The 18,066-nt window shown below is 42.3% G+C and overlaps 1 protein-coding gene across 6 annotated transcripts in view; it reads right to left on the bottom strand.

The window, feature by feature from the left end:
• Positions 1 to 18,066, bottom strand: part of LOC106577970 (zinc finger protein 219) — a 76,503-nt gene that overhangs the window by 14,834 nt on the left and 43,603 nt on the right. The window contains exon 1 of one of the 6 annotated variants that reach the window (XM_045701451.1): positions 8,992 to 9,221. The exons of 3 other annotated variants lie outside the window; for them this stretch is intronic. The gene's annotated coding sequence lies outside the window, so the exon portion shown is untranslated. Of the gene's footprint in view, positions 1 to 8,991; positions 9,222 to 18,066 lie in introns of those variants that run through there. 2 more of the 6 variants (XM_014156468.2, XM_014156474.2) reach the window with 2 other exon arrangements.

Genomic DNA, 18,066 nt, shown 5'->3' with positions numbered 1-18,066 from the left:
AAGAGGAATACCTATGTAAGAATGCTGTTCATTGACTACAGCTCAGCATTCAACAACATAGTACCCTCCAAACTCATCATTAAGCTCGAGATCCTGGGACTCGACCCCGCCCTGTGCAACTGGGTCCTGGACATTCTGACGGGCCGCCCCCAGGTGGTGAGGGTAGGAAACAACATCTCCACTCCGCTGATCCTCAACACTGGGGCCCCATAAGGGTGCGTTCTCAGCCCCCTCCTGTACTCCCTGTTCACCCATGACTGCGTGGCCATGCACGCCTCCAGCTCAATCATCAAGTTTTCAGATGACACAACAGTGGTAGGCTTGATTACCAACAACGACGAGACAGCCTACAGGGAGGAGGTGAGGTCCCTCGGAGTGTGGTGTCAGGAAAATAACCTCTCACTTAATGTCAGCAAAACAAAAGAGATGATCGTGGACTTCAGGAAACAGCAAAGGGAGCCCCCCCTATCCACATCGACGGGACAGCAGTGAAGAAGGTGGAAAGTTTTAAGTTCCTTAGTTTACTTATCACCGACAAACTGAAATGGTCACGCATACAGACAGTGTGGTGAAGAAGGCGCAACAGTACCTCTTCAACGTCAGGAATCTTAAAAAATGTGGCTTGTCACCGAAAACCCTCACTAACTTTTACAGGTGCACAATTGAGAGCATCCTGTCGGGCTGTATCACCGCCTGGTACGGCAACTGCACCGCCCACAACCGCAAGGCTCTCCAGAGGGTAGTGAGGTCTGCACAACACATCACCGGGGGCAAACTACCTGCCCTCCAGGACACCTACAGCACCCGATGTCACAGGAAGGCAAAAAAGATAATCAAGGACAATAACCACCTGAGCCACTGCCTGTTCACCCCGCTTCCATCCAGAAGGCGAGGTCAGTACAGGTGCATCAAAGCTGGGACAGAGAGATTGAAAAACAGCTTCTATCTCAAGGCCATCAGACTGTTAAACAGCCACCACTAGCACAGAGAGGCACAGAGAGGCTACTGCCTACCTACAGACTTGATATCATTGGCCACTTTAATACATGGAACACTAGTCACTTTAATAATGCTACTTGAAGAATGTTTACATATCTCGCATTACTCATCTCATATGTATATAATGTATACCGTATCCTTCACTATCTATTCTATACTATCTATTGCATCTTAGCCGCTCTGTCACTGCTCATCCATATATTTTATACTTATATATTCTCATCCCATTCCTTTACTAGATTGTGTGTATTAGGTTTAGTTGTGGGATTTGTTAGATATGACCTGTTAGATACTGCTGCACTGTCGGATCTAGAAGCATAAGCATTTGTCCACCTTCAACCAGAGATGTAGAAGGCCGACAAAGACGGATGCGGTGCATTAAGATGCAGCCCATGCAAAAAAAAATGGCTGTTTTAAAATTTGTATTATGTTACTTAGATTGATGCACAGGTATTATTCAGGAATGAACACACTCACAACACACACACACACATCTGAGCCTACAGAATCACAACCAACCACACACACAAATCTGAACACATACAACCACACAAACAACACACAACCCACTGCATTTGAATGTTTACAAGAACAGACTCCAATTATCTGTCAGACATGTTTTCACCCGCAACTTTAGTAACAGATCAGAGAAGAAGCACTTGAAACACACGGTCGTATACAAGGTCATCATCATTATGGCTAAACAATCTGTGTGTGAAGGTTTGTGTACGCTCTGTACGTCTGTGTGTTCATATATACTGTGTGAGTGTGTGTGTCAGCGGGCCAGGACCACAAAAAGCCAGTTGACATTTTAGCTCCGCCATAACAAACAGGGATATCACACCATATCAATCATACTCTCTCTCTTCCTTCTCCCCCTTCTCTTCCCTCTGCTCCCTCTCTTCTCTCTCTCCTTCTTAATCCACCATTGTTGTTCCTTCTTTTCCCCGTCTCTTTCTTTCTCTGTTTCCCTCCCTCATTGTGATTCCATTCTCCTTCCATCCCCCTCTCTTTCTCTCTCATTCTCTCTCTCGCTCCCTCCTCCTTCTATTATTCACTAATTTTCTTTCATTCTCTCGCTCCCTCTGTCTTTCTGTCCTGCGGCGGAGCCAGTTGGCACGGTGCCAGGGAATGCTGATATCAGCTGGTAGATTGGGGCCTGCCAAAATGGCGAGGAGAGAAAGAAGGGAAGAGGTAGACAGTGAAAGAGAGAGATAGAGAGAGAGGAGGGAGTTAGAAGAGAAAGAGAGAGACAGAGAAACATAATGAACCATAACTGAATTAAAAGATCAGATGGTGATTTGATGGTGATGTGATTTGTCCTTTTCAAATATGAAAAAAGAGACAGGTAGATAGTGAACTGGGGTTTTGTTGTAGGTGGCTATTCATAGTGGTGGTGTGGAGATAGATGGCGGACGGTGTGTCTGTGTGTGTGTTCATATGGTCTGATGTGATGGCATTATCATATGAATGTCTGTTGAATTGTTCTCTTGAGGAATGAGGAATGTGTGCTTGATCGGATTGCAGATTATCCCAATGGAATCGTAATAAAGCATACACTAACTGACTGATTTTACAAAGACTTGTGAAAGCTTAAAATTATACTCATGTTTTCCCTAGTATCACACACACGCACACAATACAGTAAAATATTTAAATCACCACTGTGAATGAACTAATTTTATTGTACAGGTTGACAAGTGTTTGGGCCATATACAGTGCATGTATGCAAGTATCAAAGATGTAATGCACTCATATCACTACGACTGTGTAGGTACAGCGTGTTAACAACTCAGTATGTGTATTTGAAAGAATGTACAAATGTAACTATGTATAAAGTACACCTACTCATTCAAATGTTTTTCTTGAACCCTTGAATGAGTAAGTGTGTCCAAACTTTTGACTGGTACTGTATTTGTGGTTGTGAGCTGGACACCACTCAGGCAAGTTCATACATGGCCGTTACGATTCTTCATATGAGGGTGTGGATTCTAATATATTTATAATATTGTCTAGAGGCTCATCATGTTTACTGAAGGCAGCTGAGAATCAGGATTTCTATGGATACATGTTTGATAAAGGGGTTGTATGAGACTTCTGCATCTAGTTTCTTAATGGCCTTTAGGTACAGGTTATAGTCAAAGTATGTCGGTGCACGTGTGTGATCGAGTGTGTGTGTGTGCTGTATTGCATAAAGGCCCATGTGGAAGACTTTTGAGGGCCTGTACTCTTAAGTGGGTACGTTTTTGTACCTGCATTTGTAAGTGTGTGTGTCATTAAAGCTTACGTGTCTTAGAATGAAGAGTTTGTGTGTGTGTGCTGTCAGTACATGAGTGAGGGCCGATGTTTTTAAGGGTGTGTGTGATCGATCCTGTGTTTAAGTGTGTGTTAGTGTGAAATAGTCTCTGTCTGAGGGCGTATGTGTTTAAGTGTGTATGTGTTAGTGAAAGTGTGTGTGTATGTGTGTTCTCTCTGTGTGGTACAGTAACTCAGAGCCTGATGTGTTTTTTTTATCGCAGTGGTCACGCGGAAAAACTTCCCCACAGACGGGATTCATTTCCTGTATTTCACCTTTCCCTGAACCCCCTCTCTTTTTTACTCCCTCCCTCGCTCCCTCTAACTATCTATATCGGACTCTTTTGTTACCCTCCCTCCTTCTTATTTGTGATGGGGGGATATCTGACTTCTCTTACTCAGTCTTATGATTCTTGCCCCTTGGCCTCCTCTAACCACCTCGTCTCACCACCTCATCTTACCACCTCCTCTCACCTCCTCCTCTCACCTCCTCTTCTACTCCTGTTCACCTTCTCCTCTCTTCTCACTCGGTCTTTCCCCTTCCACTGGGTGGTGATCAGTAGGACACAACGTAGAAAAAGTTTTTTCAACAGAAAAAAGCCAACATTTTTGTCTACTGGACATGACCCTGTTCTTGCCTCTTCTCCTTTTCCTCTTTATAGTTGACATCCAGATGAAGGGAAGTATGCAAAGGGACATACGATTATGCAGAAGTAACATGTAGACTGAGTATGAACTGGAAGTGTAATGCTGTAAGCAGATGTTTGTGTGCATTAAAAACCTCAGATTCCTTAGCAGACATTCCATAGATGAGTCTCTCACTCAAGACTTCAAATGTGCAGATCACATCTCTATCAAGACATAACGCTTCATAAAACTATAGCAATTAGGCCAATCTAACCTCAAAAGTGTCCTTGTAACTTTTATCTGTTACAAGTGTTACATCTTCTGTAACATGAATTTGTGTGTCTTAAGGGCTGAATCAACTGGTAGTTTGAGCCCCACTGGCCTGCTAGACCAGACAGATTCCATTACATCATGAATATTGACACTGTCTGGGAGACTGGGTGGTCAAGCAGCAAGCTGTCCTCTAGCTTATAGTAAGTTTATTTGTATTTATTGAACCTTTATTTAACAACAAGTCAGTTAAGAACAAATTCTTATTTACAATGACGGCCTAACCCAGCCAAACCCTAACCAGGACAACTCTGGGCTAATTGTGTGCTGCCCTATGGGACTCCCAATCACGGCTGGTTGTGATACAGCCTGGAATCGAACTAGGGTCTATAGTGACGCCTCTAGCACTGAGATGCAGCGCCTTAAGATGCCTGTGCCACTCGGGAGCCGCTTGTAATTAATGTCCCTTATAACGGTGAACATACACTGACTAATAGATTGGATCCCAAAGGGTACCCTATTCCCTATTACCACATAGGGTGCCATTTGGTACGCAAGCATATATTTCGCTCACCACACTTAGTCATCAGTTATGTGGTGCATAGAGGCTACACGTAAGATTAACTTAATTACAGTGTAATTACTAGTTACTTTCTCTCTCGGATGTGTTATCTCAGACCATATGAAATTCTAACTCTAAGAGGTCTACTTGCACCATTATGGTTTCTTAGTATGCTACAAAAACATTTACAAGGTTTGAGAGCTGAAAATGTTGATGGAATATGCTACTCTAAACTTGGTGAAGGGCTAAGAATTATTGCTTGTAAGTGTTTTAAATGTCACTAAGGAGGCTGAGCAGGTGTTTATCTATCTATCTATCTATCTATCTATCTATCTATCTATCTATCTATCTATCTATCTATCTATCTATCTATCTATCTATCTATCTATCTATCTATCTACCCCACAGACCCTTCATGACCCAATTAAATCAGTCACTTGATTGGGATGCTCCTAGAGAGAGAGAGAGAGAGAGAGCACCAAGATATTGCACCCCTAAAGTGCTGTTCTGAGGAGATGCACTGCATTAAATACATGCTCTGGAACTCTGACGACTACTAAGTATCTTTTAAACCTCTCGCTTTGGGCTGGATGTGTCAAATGTGTAGTTCATACATGCATAATCTATGAGCAGAATTACTGTCTTCTCTCAATTAGCCAGGAAATCCCTAGTTTGAAAGTGACAGTTTTTCTGGAAGCTGTCCCTCCATTTTTACCCATATGGGCCAGACCTTTAGCAATTCAAGTTCTAGCCAATCAACTTCAGCCCCTTGCCATTTGACTGATTGCTAGCACACACAGCAGAACGAGAGAGCAATAACATGGTGCACATATCTGCACATATCCCAGCTAGCAATGAGGAATCGGCCCTCTTCCGGGGGGCTGGAACTGATTGAATCGGGCCGGAATCGGGTGTCGGGCTCAGCCCGGAATCAAAATGAAGGACTGTCCAGAATCGGCCCAAGTACATCGGGCTGTTTCCGTCTACCGGAATTCAGCCGACTTTGCCGGCATCTTACCAGAATCCCCCCAGAAGCAGCCCGGTGCAAATATAAATAAATGTATACAAAATTACCCGATTTAGTAATTTTAAATATTACTATTTTACATTTTATACATACAAATTATACCCATCCACAAAAAAACTATTTTGTGTCAGAGGAAACACCATACACCTGGAGAAGGTGTCAGCGTGCATGCGCCTGGCTCACCACAGGAGTCGCTATAGCGCATGTGACAAGGATATCCCGGCCGGCCAAACCCTCCCCTAACTCGGACGACTCTGGGCCAATTGTTAGTCGCCTCATGGGTCTCCTGGTCGCGGGTCTCGAACAAGCATCTGTAGCAACGCAAGTGTCTTAGACTGCTGCGCCACTCAGGAGGCTCCATCCACAAAGTTTTTAATGCTTATTAATTGACTTGTACAAAGTATCAAAATACTAAAATACTACACAGGACTCTTAAAGAATTTTGTTGAATGTATTTTTTGATCATAGAAGCAATGAGAAAATATGGAAAAATAAATAATTAAATGTTAATTATATAAAGCAGCCCGTGTAATCATCTGCCAGAGAGTAGCCCCAATCGTTCCGAGCCCCAAGTAATATATACATTTGGGCCAGATAACTCACACCGGAATCGGCATGAACTCAATCCCCGGATCCTAGCCATAAGTAATACTGCCAAAGGCGACCCAGACTCGGGCCACATGACGTCGGCAGAGTCTGACTCTCAGCCGAGTGCCCCGACTCTCAGCCGGAATCGGCCCAAATCCACTGTGCTATCTGGGATGTAACGAAGTACGGAATTTTCAGGGACCACTTTTTGCTCGGGAGTTACTTTCATAACTACTGGCTGAAATGTATACAAACGTTCTGCAGAATCTCTTTAATGTAGGCTACAAGACGGTAACAAGTCACCTTCCCAATGAATCCATTCCCCAATATTCTATCTAGATTTATAACAGCATCTAAAGATGACACTCTTTCCCTCAAACTGACACTTCTTGAAAAAGTATAGAAATGTGAAATGATAAAATACATTTTTGGATGCAGAAGCATGTTTATAAATCCATCAACATAGTTTGATTGAGGGGGAAATCAAAAACTACAAGCTGAAAATGTCAAAAAGGACAGGAAGGGAATGGGTTACAGTAGCCTGTTAGTCTACCTTATATCACATTACAATAGTTTCAGTGTGGAATAAAACTATGGTAGGTAGGGTGAAAACGGGACATTTTTCTGTGGCTGTGGGATTTGAAACGGCTGCGACCGGAGTGTCTTGTGCTACTCCGGGCACCGCAGATGACACGTCTGCCTCTTATCTGGAGAGGAATTTCCTCCTCGCCCTGTATGATGATGTGCGTCAATAACGTGCAACCATTTTCAGTCGTTCTTTCCCCCTGCCTTCTCTCTCGCGGCCATCTCAATTAAAAAGCCACAATAATGAAATAAATAACTATCGATAAACAATGCGCGGGTGCACAGCCTACACACGTAATGTCCCCCCCTCCCCCCCAGAAAAACGCGTCCCGTTCGCAGCTGGTCTCCAGACATTAAGCTTGTAAAATATGATCTTAAAATCCTCTAAGTGAACATAGTAACGCGATTGTTTTAAATCTCAAAACCGTTGAGGAGTCACGGTCGTTGTCTATTCTCTGTTTGTCATGTAGCCTATCTATCTCTCCCCCATGCTTCATCCATTTTGTTCCTACATTTTCTATAACAAAAGATTGAAAGGGAGGAGATATAAGACATGAGTGTTGCGACGAGGGATCGGGGGACGAGAAAAGTGCCATCATGGATTTCATCTTGAATTTCGCTGCCAATCTCCCCCCCTCCATCACCCTAAAACTAAATCAGACCTTATCACATTTTGTCTAGCACACGTACGACAGGCTACAGAAAAGAATCCCCTATCTTATATCAACTTGCGTTTTCAGAATGTGATACAATGTTGCACGCAACACACTTGCTACTTTCTTGCGAAATAACTGTAGTCCGAAGAAGGTGAAAGGTAGCCAATAGCTACAGTGAAGCTCGTACTCATGAGAGGTGAGGCGAGAACAAGTTTACCGGTTGTAATGGTATAGCCTACGAATCGTCCTAGTAAATATAGTAGTAGGCTAGTGGGAGGACGATATTTTAAAAAACCGTTTGGTCGAGTTGGATAGGTGTAGCCTAGCCTGCACACATAGAGGCTACCTACATTTTGGTTAAACTGGTCATCTTAAAAATGTGCCGTACGCAATGTGTCTCCAACAAAATAATAAAACTGTCTATGTCTCTGAATGGAATTTACTCGCGTTGCAGCTTTGTAAATCACACTGGAACATGTAGTTAACCAAAAAATATGTCCGCGAAGATCAAAGGTTCTCGAGCGTTAAGACGCGAATCAAATATATGCTGCTTGATCCTGATATGCAATTTATTTTTGTCAAAACTGCCTTTTTATGTTTTAATGTGAACCAAACTCGATGCGCATGCATGGTTGAATGCAATTGCCATTTTAGAGAACGATTTTAATAGGCCTACTTAGAGCAATACATAAAATATAGAACTTAATCAAAGTTGTACAATTTATAGGCTTTAATAGGCTACACAAGTGCGTTCACTTTAGTGGACTTTTAGTGCACTTCATACATAATAAAGTAATTTACAGTGTAGGCGAATATGTTATCCGGCATTGCAAGTAGGACATTTTAGGCCCCAAGTTATAGCTGAAACTATTCCATCATGATATACCGTAGCTTATAGGGCTATCGCATGCAGACAGTCGGCCACGCGCGCATATACAACGCCGGCCTCATACATGACACAGTAAAGTGGCGAAGTGCTGCAACATACATGCAGCACACACACACACACACCACACAGAGTACAACACGCCAATCACTCTCAACAATCCACCCACTATACTAACGCATGGAAACTGCAAGGTGTAAACAAAATGCTAGATAAAAATGGACGTAATAAGCTTCAATCACAGCAACTAACGTTATAGGATGATTACCCGAATTTGCCCCCCCCCAACAACAAAAAAGTCGTCGCCACATATTTGTTGTTCATGAAGACAACAACATTCGCGATAAATACAAACATTTTGGAGAGGTTTTACTATAGTGCTACACAACCGCAGTTCCATACCACCCTATATAAAAGTGCACATGTAAACGTGTGGATAGTATATATTGTAAATTAACTAGATATTTATGATGAAAGTAAGACTCTATGTACTTACGGGAAAGGCGGCGGGCGGATTAATGACACGACACGTCATGATTACGTTTCACTTGAATTAAATACATTACGAGTTGGGGGAAAAAATGGAAATCAGGGTTGTTGTATACAAGCATACGCCGTTTCCCCCCTCCCTTAGCTCACCCTCTTCTCCTCCCTTTCTCCCTCTCTCTCGCATTTTTTCCAAAGATCCATTTATTGTGCAGTAGTGAGTGAGTGAGTGAGTGAGAGAATAAGATAAAGAGAGAGAGAGAGAGAGAGAGGGGAGCGATGAGAGAGGGAGGGAGAGTGATGTAGGTTGCAAATGTAATTATAATCTCACAGCACCATTTTAGAACATTGACACGCGGGCGGCTGTCTATCAGCTCGGGCACAGTTCAGTTGCAGCCCAAAATAACGGCACATTATAGCACCACTATCAAGTGGTCTCTATTTCACAGCATATATATAAAAATAGCCTACATAAGTTTGGGGAAATGTGTCTTATCGAAGTGCGTAAATGTTATAAAGTATGTGTTTGACGAGATGTACCCAAATGTTGTTTTGATAACTCACCCCGGAAGCGTGTGGTTTTAGAGTTACACAAGTTGAAGGAAGATTTATATTGTTATCACTGTTTTATAACTGTTTTGGTTTACTCATTGGATAAGTGACTAACAAGTGTCTTTCACTATGATTTGAAACAAAAGTTTCCCACCCAAAAGTATGGTTATTAATCGTTTTCATCATCATTCAAATCGGAAGTTTCACATTAAACTCGGAGTTTCTCTGAATCATGCTTCTATTCTAAGTCACACCGAAGCACAACACGTGGGTAAAAGCAACTTCACCCCACGTGGGCTCGCGCTCCTGGAGGCGCAGGTGCATTGCCTTTAACAGGCCACTCCATCGCAATGCACCTCTCTAAGAGCATACCTGCACTGGGAGGCCGGCAGACAGTGACTTCACCATCTGTCTGAGATGTTTTATTATCATGCCTATCAATAAAAACAGGTACTGGGGTAAGTTCTCTGCTATTATGTATAACAGTGTAATAATACCTCTATTTAAAAGACAGGAGTCAAGATGACGTTCAATGGTGAGGTTGAACTTTATCCCTCATCACCCCCTAAGCCCACGGTCACGCACACACACACACACACACACACACACACACACACACACACACACACACACACACACACATGCACACACATGCACACACAGGAGTATTTTCATTCGTATTTCATTCACCTGATGTCCCCTTTAGGTCTAGTGGCCTGCTACTGTAAATAGCATCCTGACCATGTCATTTCTCCTGCTCTTATCACACAGCCCTCTTATTTTCTCACAAACCTATAGAATAGAATAGAATATAATAGATTAGAAGATAATGGAATAGGATAGGATATTATTACTTATGTGTTCCAAGAGGGAACTTCAGTATATACTTGAATAAAACCTGCTCTTGATTGTAAAATATGCAGAGTTATTCATTATCTAAAAATAATTTACATTTACATTTTGGTCATTTAGCAGACGCTCTATCGAGAGCAACTTACAGTAAGTGCATTCAACTAAGGTGTAGGTAAAACAACCAGATATCACAGTCATCGCAATGATCTATAATAGGAATAAGAGTTATACATTTATATACATTTACTAGAGATGGTGCAGCTGTCTATGATAATCTACTATCATCTTGCCGTCTATTGCGTTTCACTGTGGCATATGTGCAGTACACATGTATTTGTTGTATGAATGGACGTGACGGTATTGTGTACAAAAAGTGTGTGTACAGTCACGGCGGCATATGTGTGTCTGTATTGTGTCTGTGTGATTGTGTGTCTTTTGTATAGTCCTACGTGGGTGTGTAGGCATATGTGTACATGTTTGTGTCTGCCACAATGGCATCATCACCCACCCCTGATGCTTTGATTTTGTGTGTGTGTGTGTGTGTGTGTGTGTGTGCGTGTGTGTGTGTGTGTGTGTGTGTGCGTGTGTGTGTATGTGTGTGTGTGTGTGTGTGTGTGTGTGTGTGTGTGTGTGTGTGTGTGTGTGTGTGTGTGTGTGTGTGTGTGTGTGTGAGATACTTTGATTGTTTTCTCCGCTGCAGAAGAAACACACCAATTAATATGCAGAGAGTGACTGAGACGAGACAAACAAAAAAATACAGGCGGGGAGGAGAGAGAGAGAAAGAGTGTGAGAGAGAGAATGGATGGAGGGGTGATGAAATGAGAGATGAGGGAAAGAAGGTGGGAGGAGAGAAAGAGAGAGAGATTAAGTTAGATAAGGAATGAGGGGTGGAGGGGAGGTCTCTAGATGGAGAGAATGAAATCGGATAGATGCTGAAGTAAGAAACGAGAACAAAAAAGAGAGAAAGGAGGGAGAGGGATGGAGGATCAATATGTACATATTTAGAGGGGAGGTGGAAGGAAATCAATTGATAGGTGGGGGGAATTGACGTGCAGTAGAGAGGGATGGAGAGAGGGAGGAGTGAGAAAAGGAGAGAGAGAGACGGAACAAGGGATGAGAGAAGGAGTGCAGAGGTGGAGTGATATATGTGGCTGTGGCTGCTGTCCTTTTGTTGCAGTGGAAGGGTATTGATACTGTAATACCCCCCCCATCACAATGCTGCCGTGACAACGGGCAGAGTGACGCCCACCGGCATAATGCAGCCAGCCACAATACTGAGGGCACTGAGGCATCACACACTGGCAACATGGGACAGAGAGACAGAAGGAGGGAGAGGAGAAAGAGGGAGAGAGAGAAAGAGGGAGGGAGAGAGGGTGGGAAATGGAGGTGAAGAAAATAAGAATCAGATAGAGAGAGGGAGAAAGGGAGAGATGAGAGGAAAGATGGAGGGAGGGGGAGAAGGAAGGGATTGATGGAGAGAGAGAGATGGCGGAGAGAGAAAGAGAGATGGAGAGATATATGAGAGAGAAGTGGTGATGGAGAGGAGAGAAAGAATGGAGGTATAGTGAGAAGGGAAGATGTCTGATTATTGTCTGGAATTGTGTACCATGAACAGGTTGTGTGTGTGTGTGTGCGCGTGTGTATTACAGTATGCAGTATACAGGTTTACAGTATAGTGCTTTTTCCTATCTCAGAGCATTGTTTGGGTCATTGGCCAGTCAGACTGTCTCTGGCAGTGATGTATATCAATGCTGACATGTCTTTTAGCATATACAGTATCTCTCCAGGTATACGTCCCAAATAGCATCCTAATCCCTATATAGTGCACTATTTTTGACCAGATCTCTATTGGCCCTGGTCAGATATAGTGCACTACATAGGGAAAAGTGTGCCTGTTCAGATGCAACCCAAGTGTTGATGGCATAAATCATGCATGCTGGTTTAAAAAAGGTTCTCTCTGTTGGCAGTCTATAAATCAGTTTAACCACAGGAGATGACCAACGTTTCTCTCTCTCTCTCTCTCTCTCTCTCTCTCTCTCACTCTCTCTCACTCTCTCTTTTTACCCACACCATCTGGTTCTCTCACTCACCCTGTATGATCTATAGCTCCCTGCCCCCCCTTTCCTCCCTCCCCCCTCTCTCCCCCCTACTCCCCCCTCCCCTTCTTAATATGATGTAAAAAGCTAATCGCATGCAAATGTCTGTTGTCCCGGTAACCAGGCCTGAAAAATCCCTTTGATGTTGCACCCGGCTCATTCTCTCCACGTTCTCTTTGTTCAACTAGACTCTCTCTGCTTTGTCAACATCCCCCCTTTACCCCTCTGCCCCTCTCTCTTCCCCTCTCTCTCTCTCTCTCTCTCTCTGCCTCACACTCTCTCCCTCTGCCCCTTTCTCACGTACTCTCTCTCTCCCTCTCTCCCTCTCTCGCCCCCTTCTCCCCCCCTCTCATTTCTGCCTTGCAAAAAGAAAAACTTATCTAACTCTCTCTACTTTCTTTCTGCCTGCCTATACCTCTATACCACCCTGGTTCTTTGTGTCTTCCCCGGTTCTCTCTCTGGGTTTCTATAAGCCCCCTCTCTGTTCTCTCGTCTCCCTCATTTTCTTCTCCCTCGTGTCTCCCCTCTCTGTGCCTCTCTTTCTGCCCCTCACCCTCTCTCCTTTCTCTCTCCTTTCCCATCATACCCCTCTACTGTCTTCTGTCCCTCTTCTCCTCTCCTCTGTCGCTCCCCCCCTTTCGCTCAGACGATCTGCCCCTTCCCGTTTCACTCCACTTTCTCTCTCTCTCTCTCCCCCCTTTCTCTGTGGAGTATTTCACTCCCTCTGCATAGTTGTCTAGTCAGGTTTTGTTGATGGGTTTGGTGTTTAACTGCTGCTGGTCTAGGGGGATAAAGTCACAGTAAATACACTTGTAAAAACATTAGTGCATTTTTGTGCATTGATTGTTCAAGTACACAAACTGGAAACAGATATTATTACAGATGTAACTATATGTAATAATGTGTAGCTACACTGTAAATACACTGTGCCTGCCTATTCTACTCATGTTAATACTGTACATTGGTTTATGTCACTTTGAATGCAAAGTATGACCCTCATGACAACATCTTCTGATACCAAGCAATACAGCTATTTGAGTTTAATGGCTTCCGTCCAGTTTTAATATAATAATACAGGTACGAATGGTGTAAGTACAATTGAAGTCCAATACCTGTAACCACATAGCATGCAAACATTGAACCACAAACAGAATAAGCATTTCCTTAAAAAATTTAAATATAAGTATATTTTGGGCTTAAAACTGCATATGTAAGATGACACTTAAAAAACACATGAAAAAAAACGTTTATTTACACTACTATTCAAATGTTTGGGTTCACTTAGAAATGTCCTTGTTAGGAAAGAAAAGCATATTTTTTGTCCATTAAAATAACATCAAATTGATCAGAAATACAGTGTAGACATTGTTAATGTTGGAAATGGCTATTGTAACTGGAAACGGCAGATTTTTTATGGAATATCTAGATAGGCATACAGAGGCCCATTATCAGCAACCATCACTCCTGTGTTCCAATGTCACGTTGTGCTAGCTAATCCAAGTTTATCATTTTAAAAGGCTAATTGATCATTAGAAAACCCTTTTGCAATTATGTTAGCACAGCTGAAAACTGATGTTCTGTTTAAAGAGTAATAAAGCTGGCCTTCTTTAGACTAGTTGAGTATCTGGAACATCAGCATTTGTGTGTTTGATTACAGGCTCAAAATGGCCAGAAACAAATAACTTTCTTCTGAAACTCATCAGTCTATTCTTGTTCTGAGAAATGAAGGCTATTCCATGCAAGAAATTGCCAAGAAACTGAAGATCTCGTACAACGCTGTGCACTACTCCAGTCACAGAACAGCGCAAACTGGCTCTAACCAGAATAGAAAGAGGAGTGGGAGGCCCTGGTGCACAACTGAGCAAGAGGACAATTACATTAGAGTGTCTAGTTTGAGAAACAGAGGCCTCACAAGTCCTCAACAGGCAGCTTCATTAAATAGTACCTGCAAAACACCAGTCTCAACATCAACAGTGAAGAGGCGACTCTGGGATGCTGGCCTTCTAGGCAGAGATCTCCTGCCCAGTGTATATGTTATTTTGCCCATCTTAATCTTTTCTTTTTATTGGCCAGCCTGAGATATGGATTTTTTTTTTCAACTCTGCCTAGAAGGCCAGCATCCCGGAGTCACCTCTTCACTGTTGACGTTGAGACTGGTGTTTGTCGGGTACTATTTAATGAAGCTGCCTGTTGAGGACTTGTGAGGTGTCTGTTTTTCAAACTAGACACTCTAATGTACTTGTCCTCTTGCTCAGTTGTGCACCGGGGCCTCCCACTCCTCTTTCTATTCTGGTTAGAGACAGCTTGCGCTGTTCTGTGAAGGGAGTAGTACACAGATCTACGAGATCTTCAGTTACTTGGCAATTTCTCACATGGAATAGCCTTCAATATAATGTAGTATATATTCTGTAGTACATACCTCTCCCAATATAATGTAATATATATTCTGCAGTACATACGTCTCCCAATATAATGTAGTATATATTCTGTAGTACATACTTCTCCCAATATAATGTAGTATATATTCTGTAGTACATACCTCTCCCAATATAATGTTGTATATATTCTGTAGTACATACCTCTCCCAATATAATGCAGTATATATTCTGTAGAACATACCTCTCCCAATATAATGTTGTATATATTCTGTAGTACATACCTCTCCCAACATAATGTAGTATATATTCTGTAGTACATACCTCTCCCAAAATAATGTAGTATATATTCTGTAGTTCATACCTCTCCCAATATAATGTAGTATATATTCTGTAGTACATACCTCTCCCAATATAATGTAGTATATATTCTGTAGTACATACCTCTCCCAATATAATGCAGTATATATTCTGTAGAACATACCTCTCCCAATATAATGTAGTATATATTTTGTAGCACCGAGTTAGTAGTGTGGTATGAGTACTGCATAACTCCCAGTTAGACAAATTACTGTAGATATCGATTAAATGGGTTCAATATCCTTTTGAATTTGGATATGGAGAGTTCCTATGAGACCCATGAAACCAGACAATGAGAGAAACAGATAGCTGGCTGCTATCTGAGGATGTTAGGCAGACTAACCTCGCTACATGGCTGACAGGCTATCTAATAGCTTACTGCATATTGTACAATAACATGATTTAAATACTGTTTGGTCCCAACTTTGACTGGCTTAGAATTACTTTTATAATTAATTATACATATATTTGTAAGTTATTGTAACTGAACTCAACCCTCATGTATTGTATTGAGTTGGAGGCATAGGCTAGTAGTGCATATTGCATAAAAAAATACACAATCTATAAATTCATGACAAAATAATAAGGCCGATAACCTACATCTCTATTTCGTGGAATACTTTCATTCATTTTGAATAACGTATTCATGGATAACATTTTTTGTCACTATTGTTTTGAACATTTGTTTTAGGACTAATGCCCGACTGAGTGTTCTACTCAATGCATTGTCAATTGCCGCTAATGAAGATTTAATCAAAAGTGCATTACAGTGGCTTTGAAACACAATCGCATCTCAAAAGGAGGCAAATAATAAATAGAAAAACCTTTTGTCATCATTGGGATGTTACCAGATTGGCTTTAGATGCAATATAACTTTAGCTAGCTTGCTAAGATTAAGGGGGCAGCACCACATTTTAGCTTGCTAATGTTAGCTATTTTTTTACAAACTTGCTAGTTAATGGCAACATTGTTGTCTCTCTAAAGTCAATTTGACAACATCATAATGATGGCAAAGATGTTTCCTACTAATCATTTGCCTACTTTAGTATTGGCATCGTATTTCCAAGCCACTATAGTGTAATTTAGATGAAACAGTCATTAGCCCCCATTCAGTATGACTGTGCATCAATCTACATTGGGGATCAATATGGCTACGGCATCTGTAGAACATTGATAACAAAAGCAACGACATGAGCGAGTGACAGAGGTGCAACCCGTGAATAAAAGCTACAAGCATATTTTACACACTATACCTAACCAACGTCATATTAACTCATGATCGCAAACAAAACGTTTGTACACTTGGTGAATACAAAAGTATAGCATATATGGAAGAGAAGGATAACAAAATCAATCAATCAAGTAGTCATTGAAAAGACCCAACACCAACAAACCAGTTGAAGAAACATAGCTTGGTAGTCTCTCCTCACAGCCGTAACAGCTGATTTGTTTCTAGATGCTTAGATGAATAGTTTGGTTATTATAAGATGTTTACATTATCTTTCCGTGTTATTATTTGGTCCAGGCTAGGCCTATGGATAGTAGAGCGCCATTCCTGTCATTGGTTCATATATGTCACCTGGTTGGTCTATAGGCTACTGTACTGAGCTGTACGATGGCCACAGTGTCAGAACAGTACTCTACTGTCTATACCACAATAAGACTGTCAGCAGTGTGTGTGTGTGTGTGTGTGTGTGTGTGTATGTTCCACACTCTGCATACTGTGTGTGCTCATGCATCCAGGGCCGCACATACTCATTTACATAGATCCCAATCGCACCTAGCCTAGGCTATACCACATATACGGCCACACAGACAGAATCTACACTACTAACATCCCAACCAACCTGCACTGTATAAACAGCATCATCAAAGGATATATTTTAATGAAGTCCAATAAAGCCACTATACGCTATAGTACACACACACACACACACACACACACACACACACACACACACACACACACACACACACACACACACACACACACACACACACACACACACACACACACACACACACACACACACACACACACACACACACACACTAGGCCATGGCTGCCAGTCAGTGGTTCAGACAGAGTGGTTTGGCCTAGCGGGGAGCCGCAGAGGGAGGACAATGCTCCTTCTGTGTGGCTGGAGTGTCCACGGTATCAATGACTCTGCGAGCAACTGTGTCCGGCCGATCCAACATGGCCATCCACAGCAGGCTCTGTTGATGCTAGATCCTGGGTTAGTTAGAGCCGTAATGTCTCTTTGTTTGCTTTATCTCCAGGTTTACACTTCCAATAGAGAAGTTATGTAAATGTAAAATGTAAGTTGTTTTGGAGTCCGGAATCCAGTTTCTGGACAGAAAGGGATGAGAGTTAACAGAGAGAGGTTGAGAAAGGCTTAGGTGTTAGATATTAGCCAGAAAGAGTTGTTCTGTGGCACATCATGTGTGTATTCAGGTAGAGTAAGATTGAGTCATCTCAACACAGTCTTCTCTAGAAGAGACCACAGTATGTAGATTACAAGGTGGCTGGTTTGGAAGTTAAAAGGAGAGAGAGAGGGAGAGAGAGAGAGAGAGAGAGAGAGGGAGAGATTGAGGGTTGACAGGGCAGAAGGAAGGAAAGGAAGAGAAAAGGAGATATAGAGGAACAGAAAGAGATGACAGTAGGTGTGTAAGATAAGATCACTCATGTTTGTCGCTGAGATCAAGATTACACTGCAGTGGAAGGAGACTGATGCTGTAGAGAAAAACAGCAACCATAGCATTTAAAGCACAGTGTGAATGTGGTTGCGTGTGTATGTGTGTGTATGTGTGAGTGTGCCTGTGTGTGCGAGCGTGTGTGTGAGTGAGTGA

The sequence above is a fragment of the Salmo salar genome, chromosome ssa18 (genome assembly GCF_905237065.1).
Source record: "Salmo salar chromosome ssa18, Ssal_v3.1, whole genome shotgun sequence".
Taxonomy (NCBI): Eukaryota; Metazoa; Chordata; class Actinopteri; order Salmoniformes; family Salmonidae; genus Salmo; species Salmo salar.
Note: the sequence above shows the minus strand (reverse complement) of the source record. Positions and strands in the feature narration are given on the sequence as shown.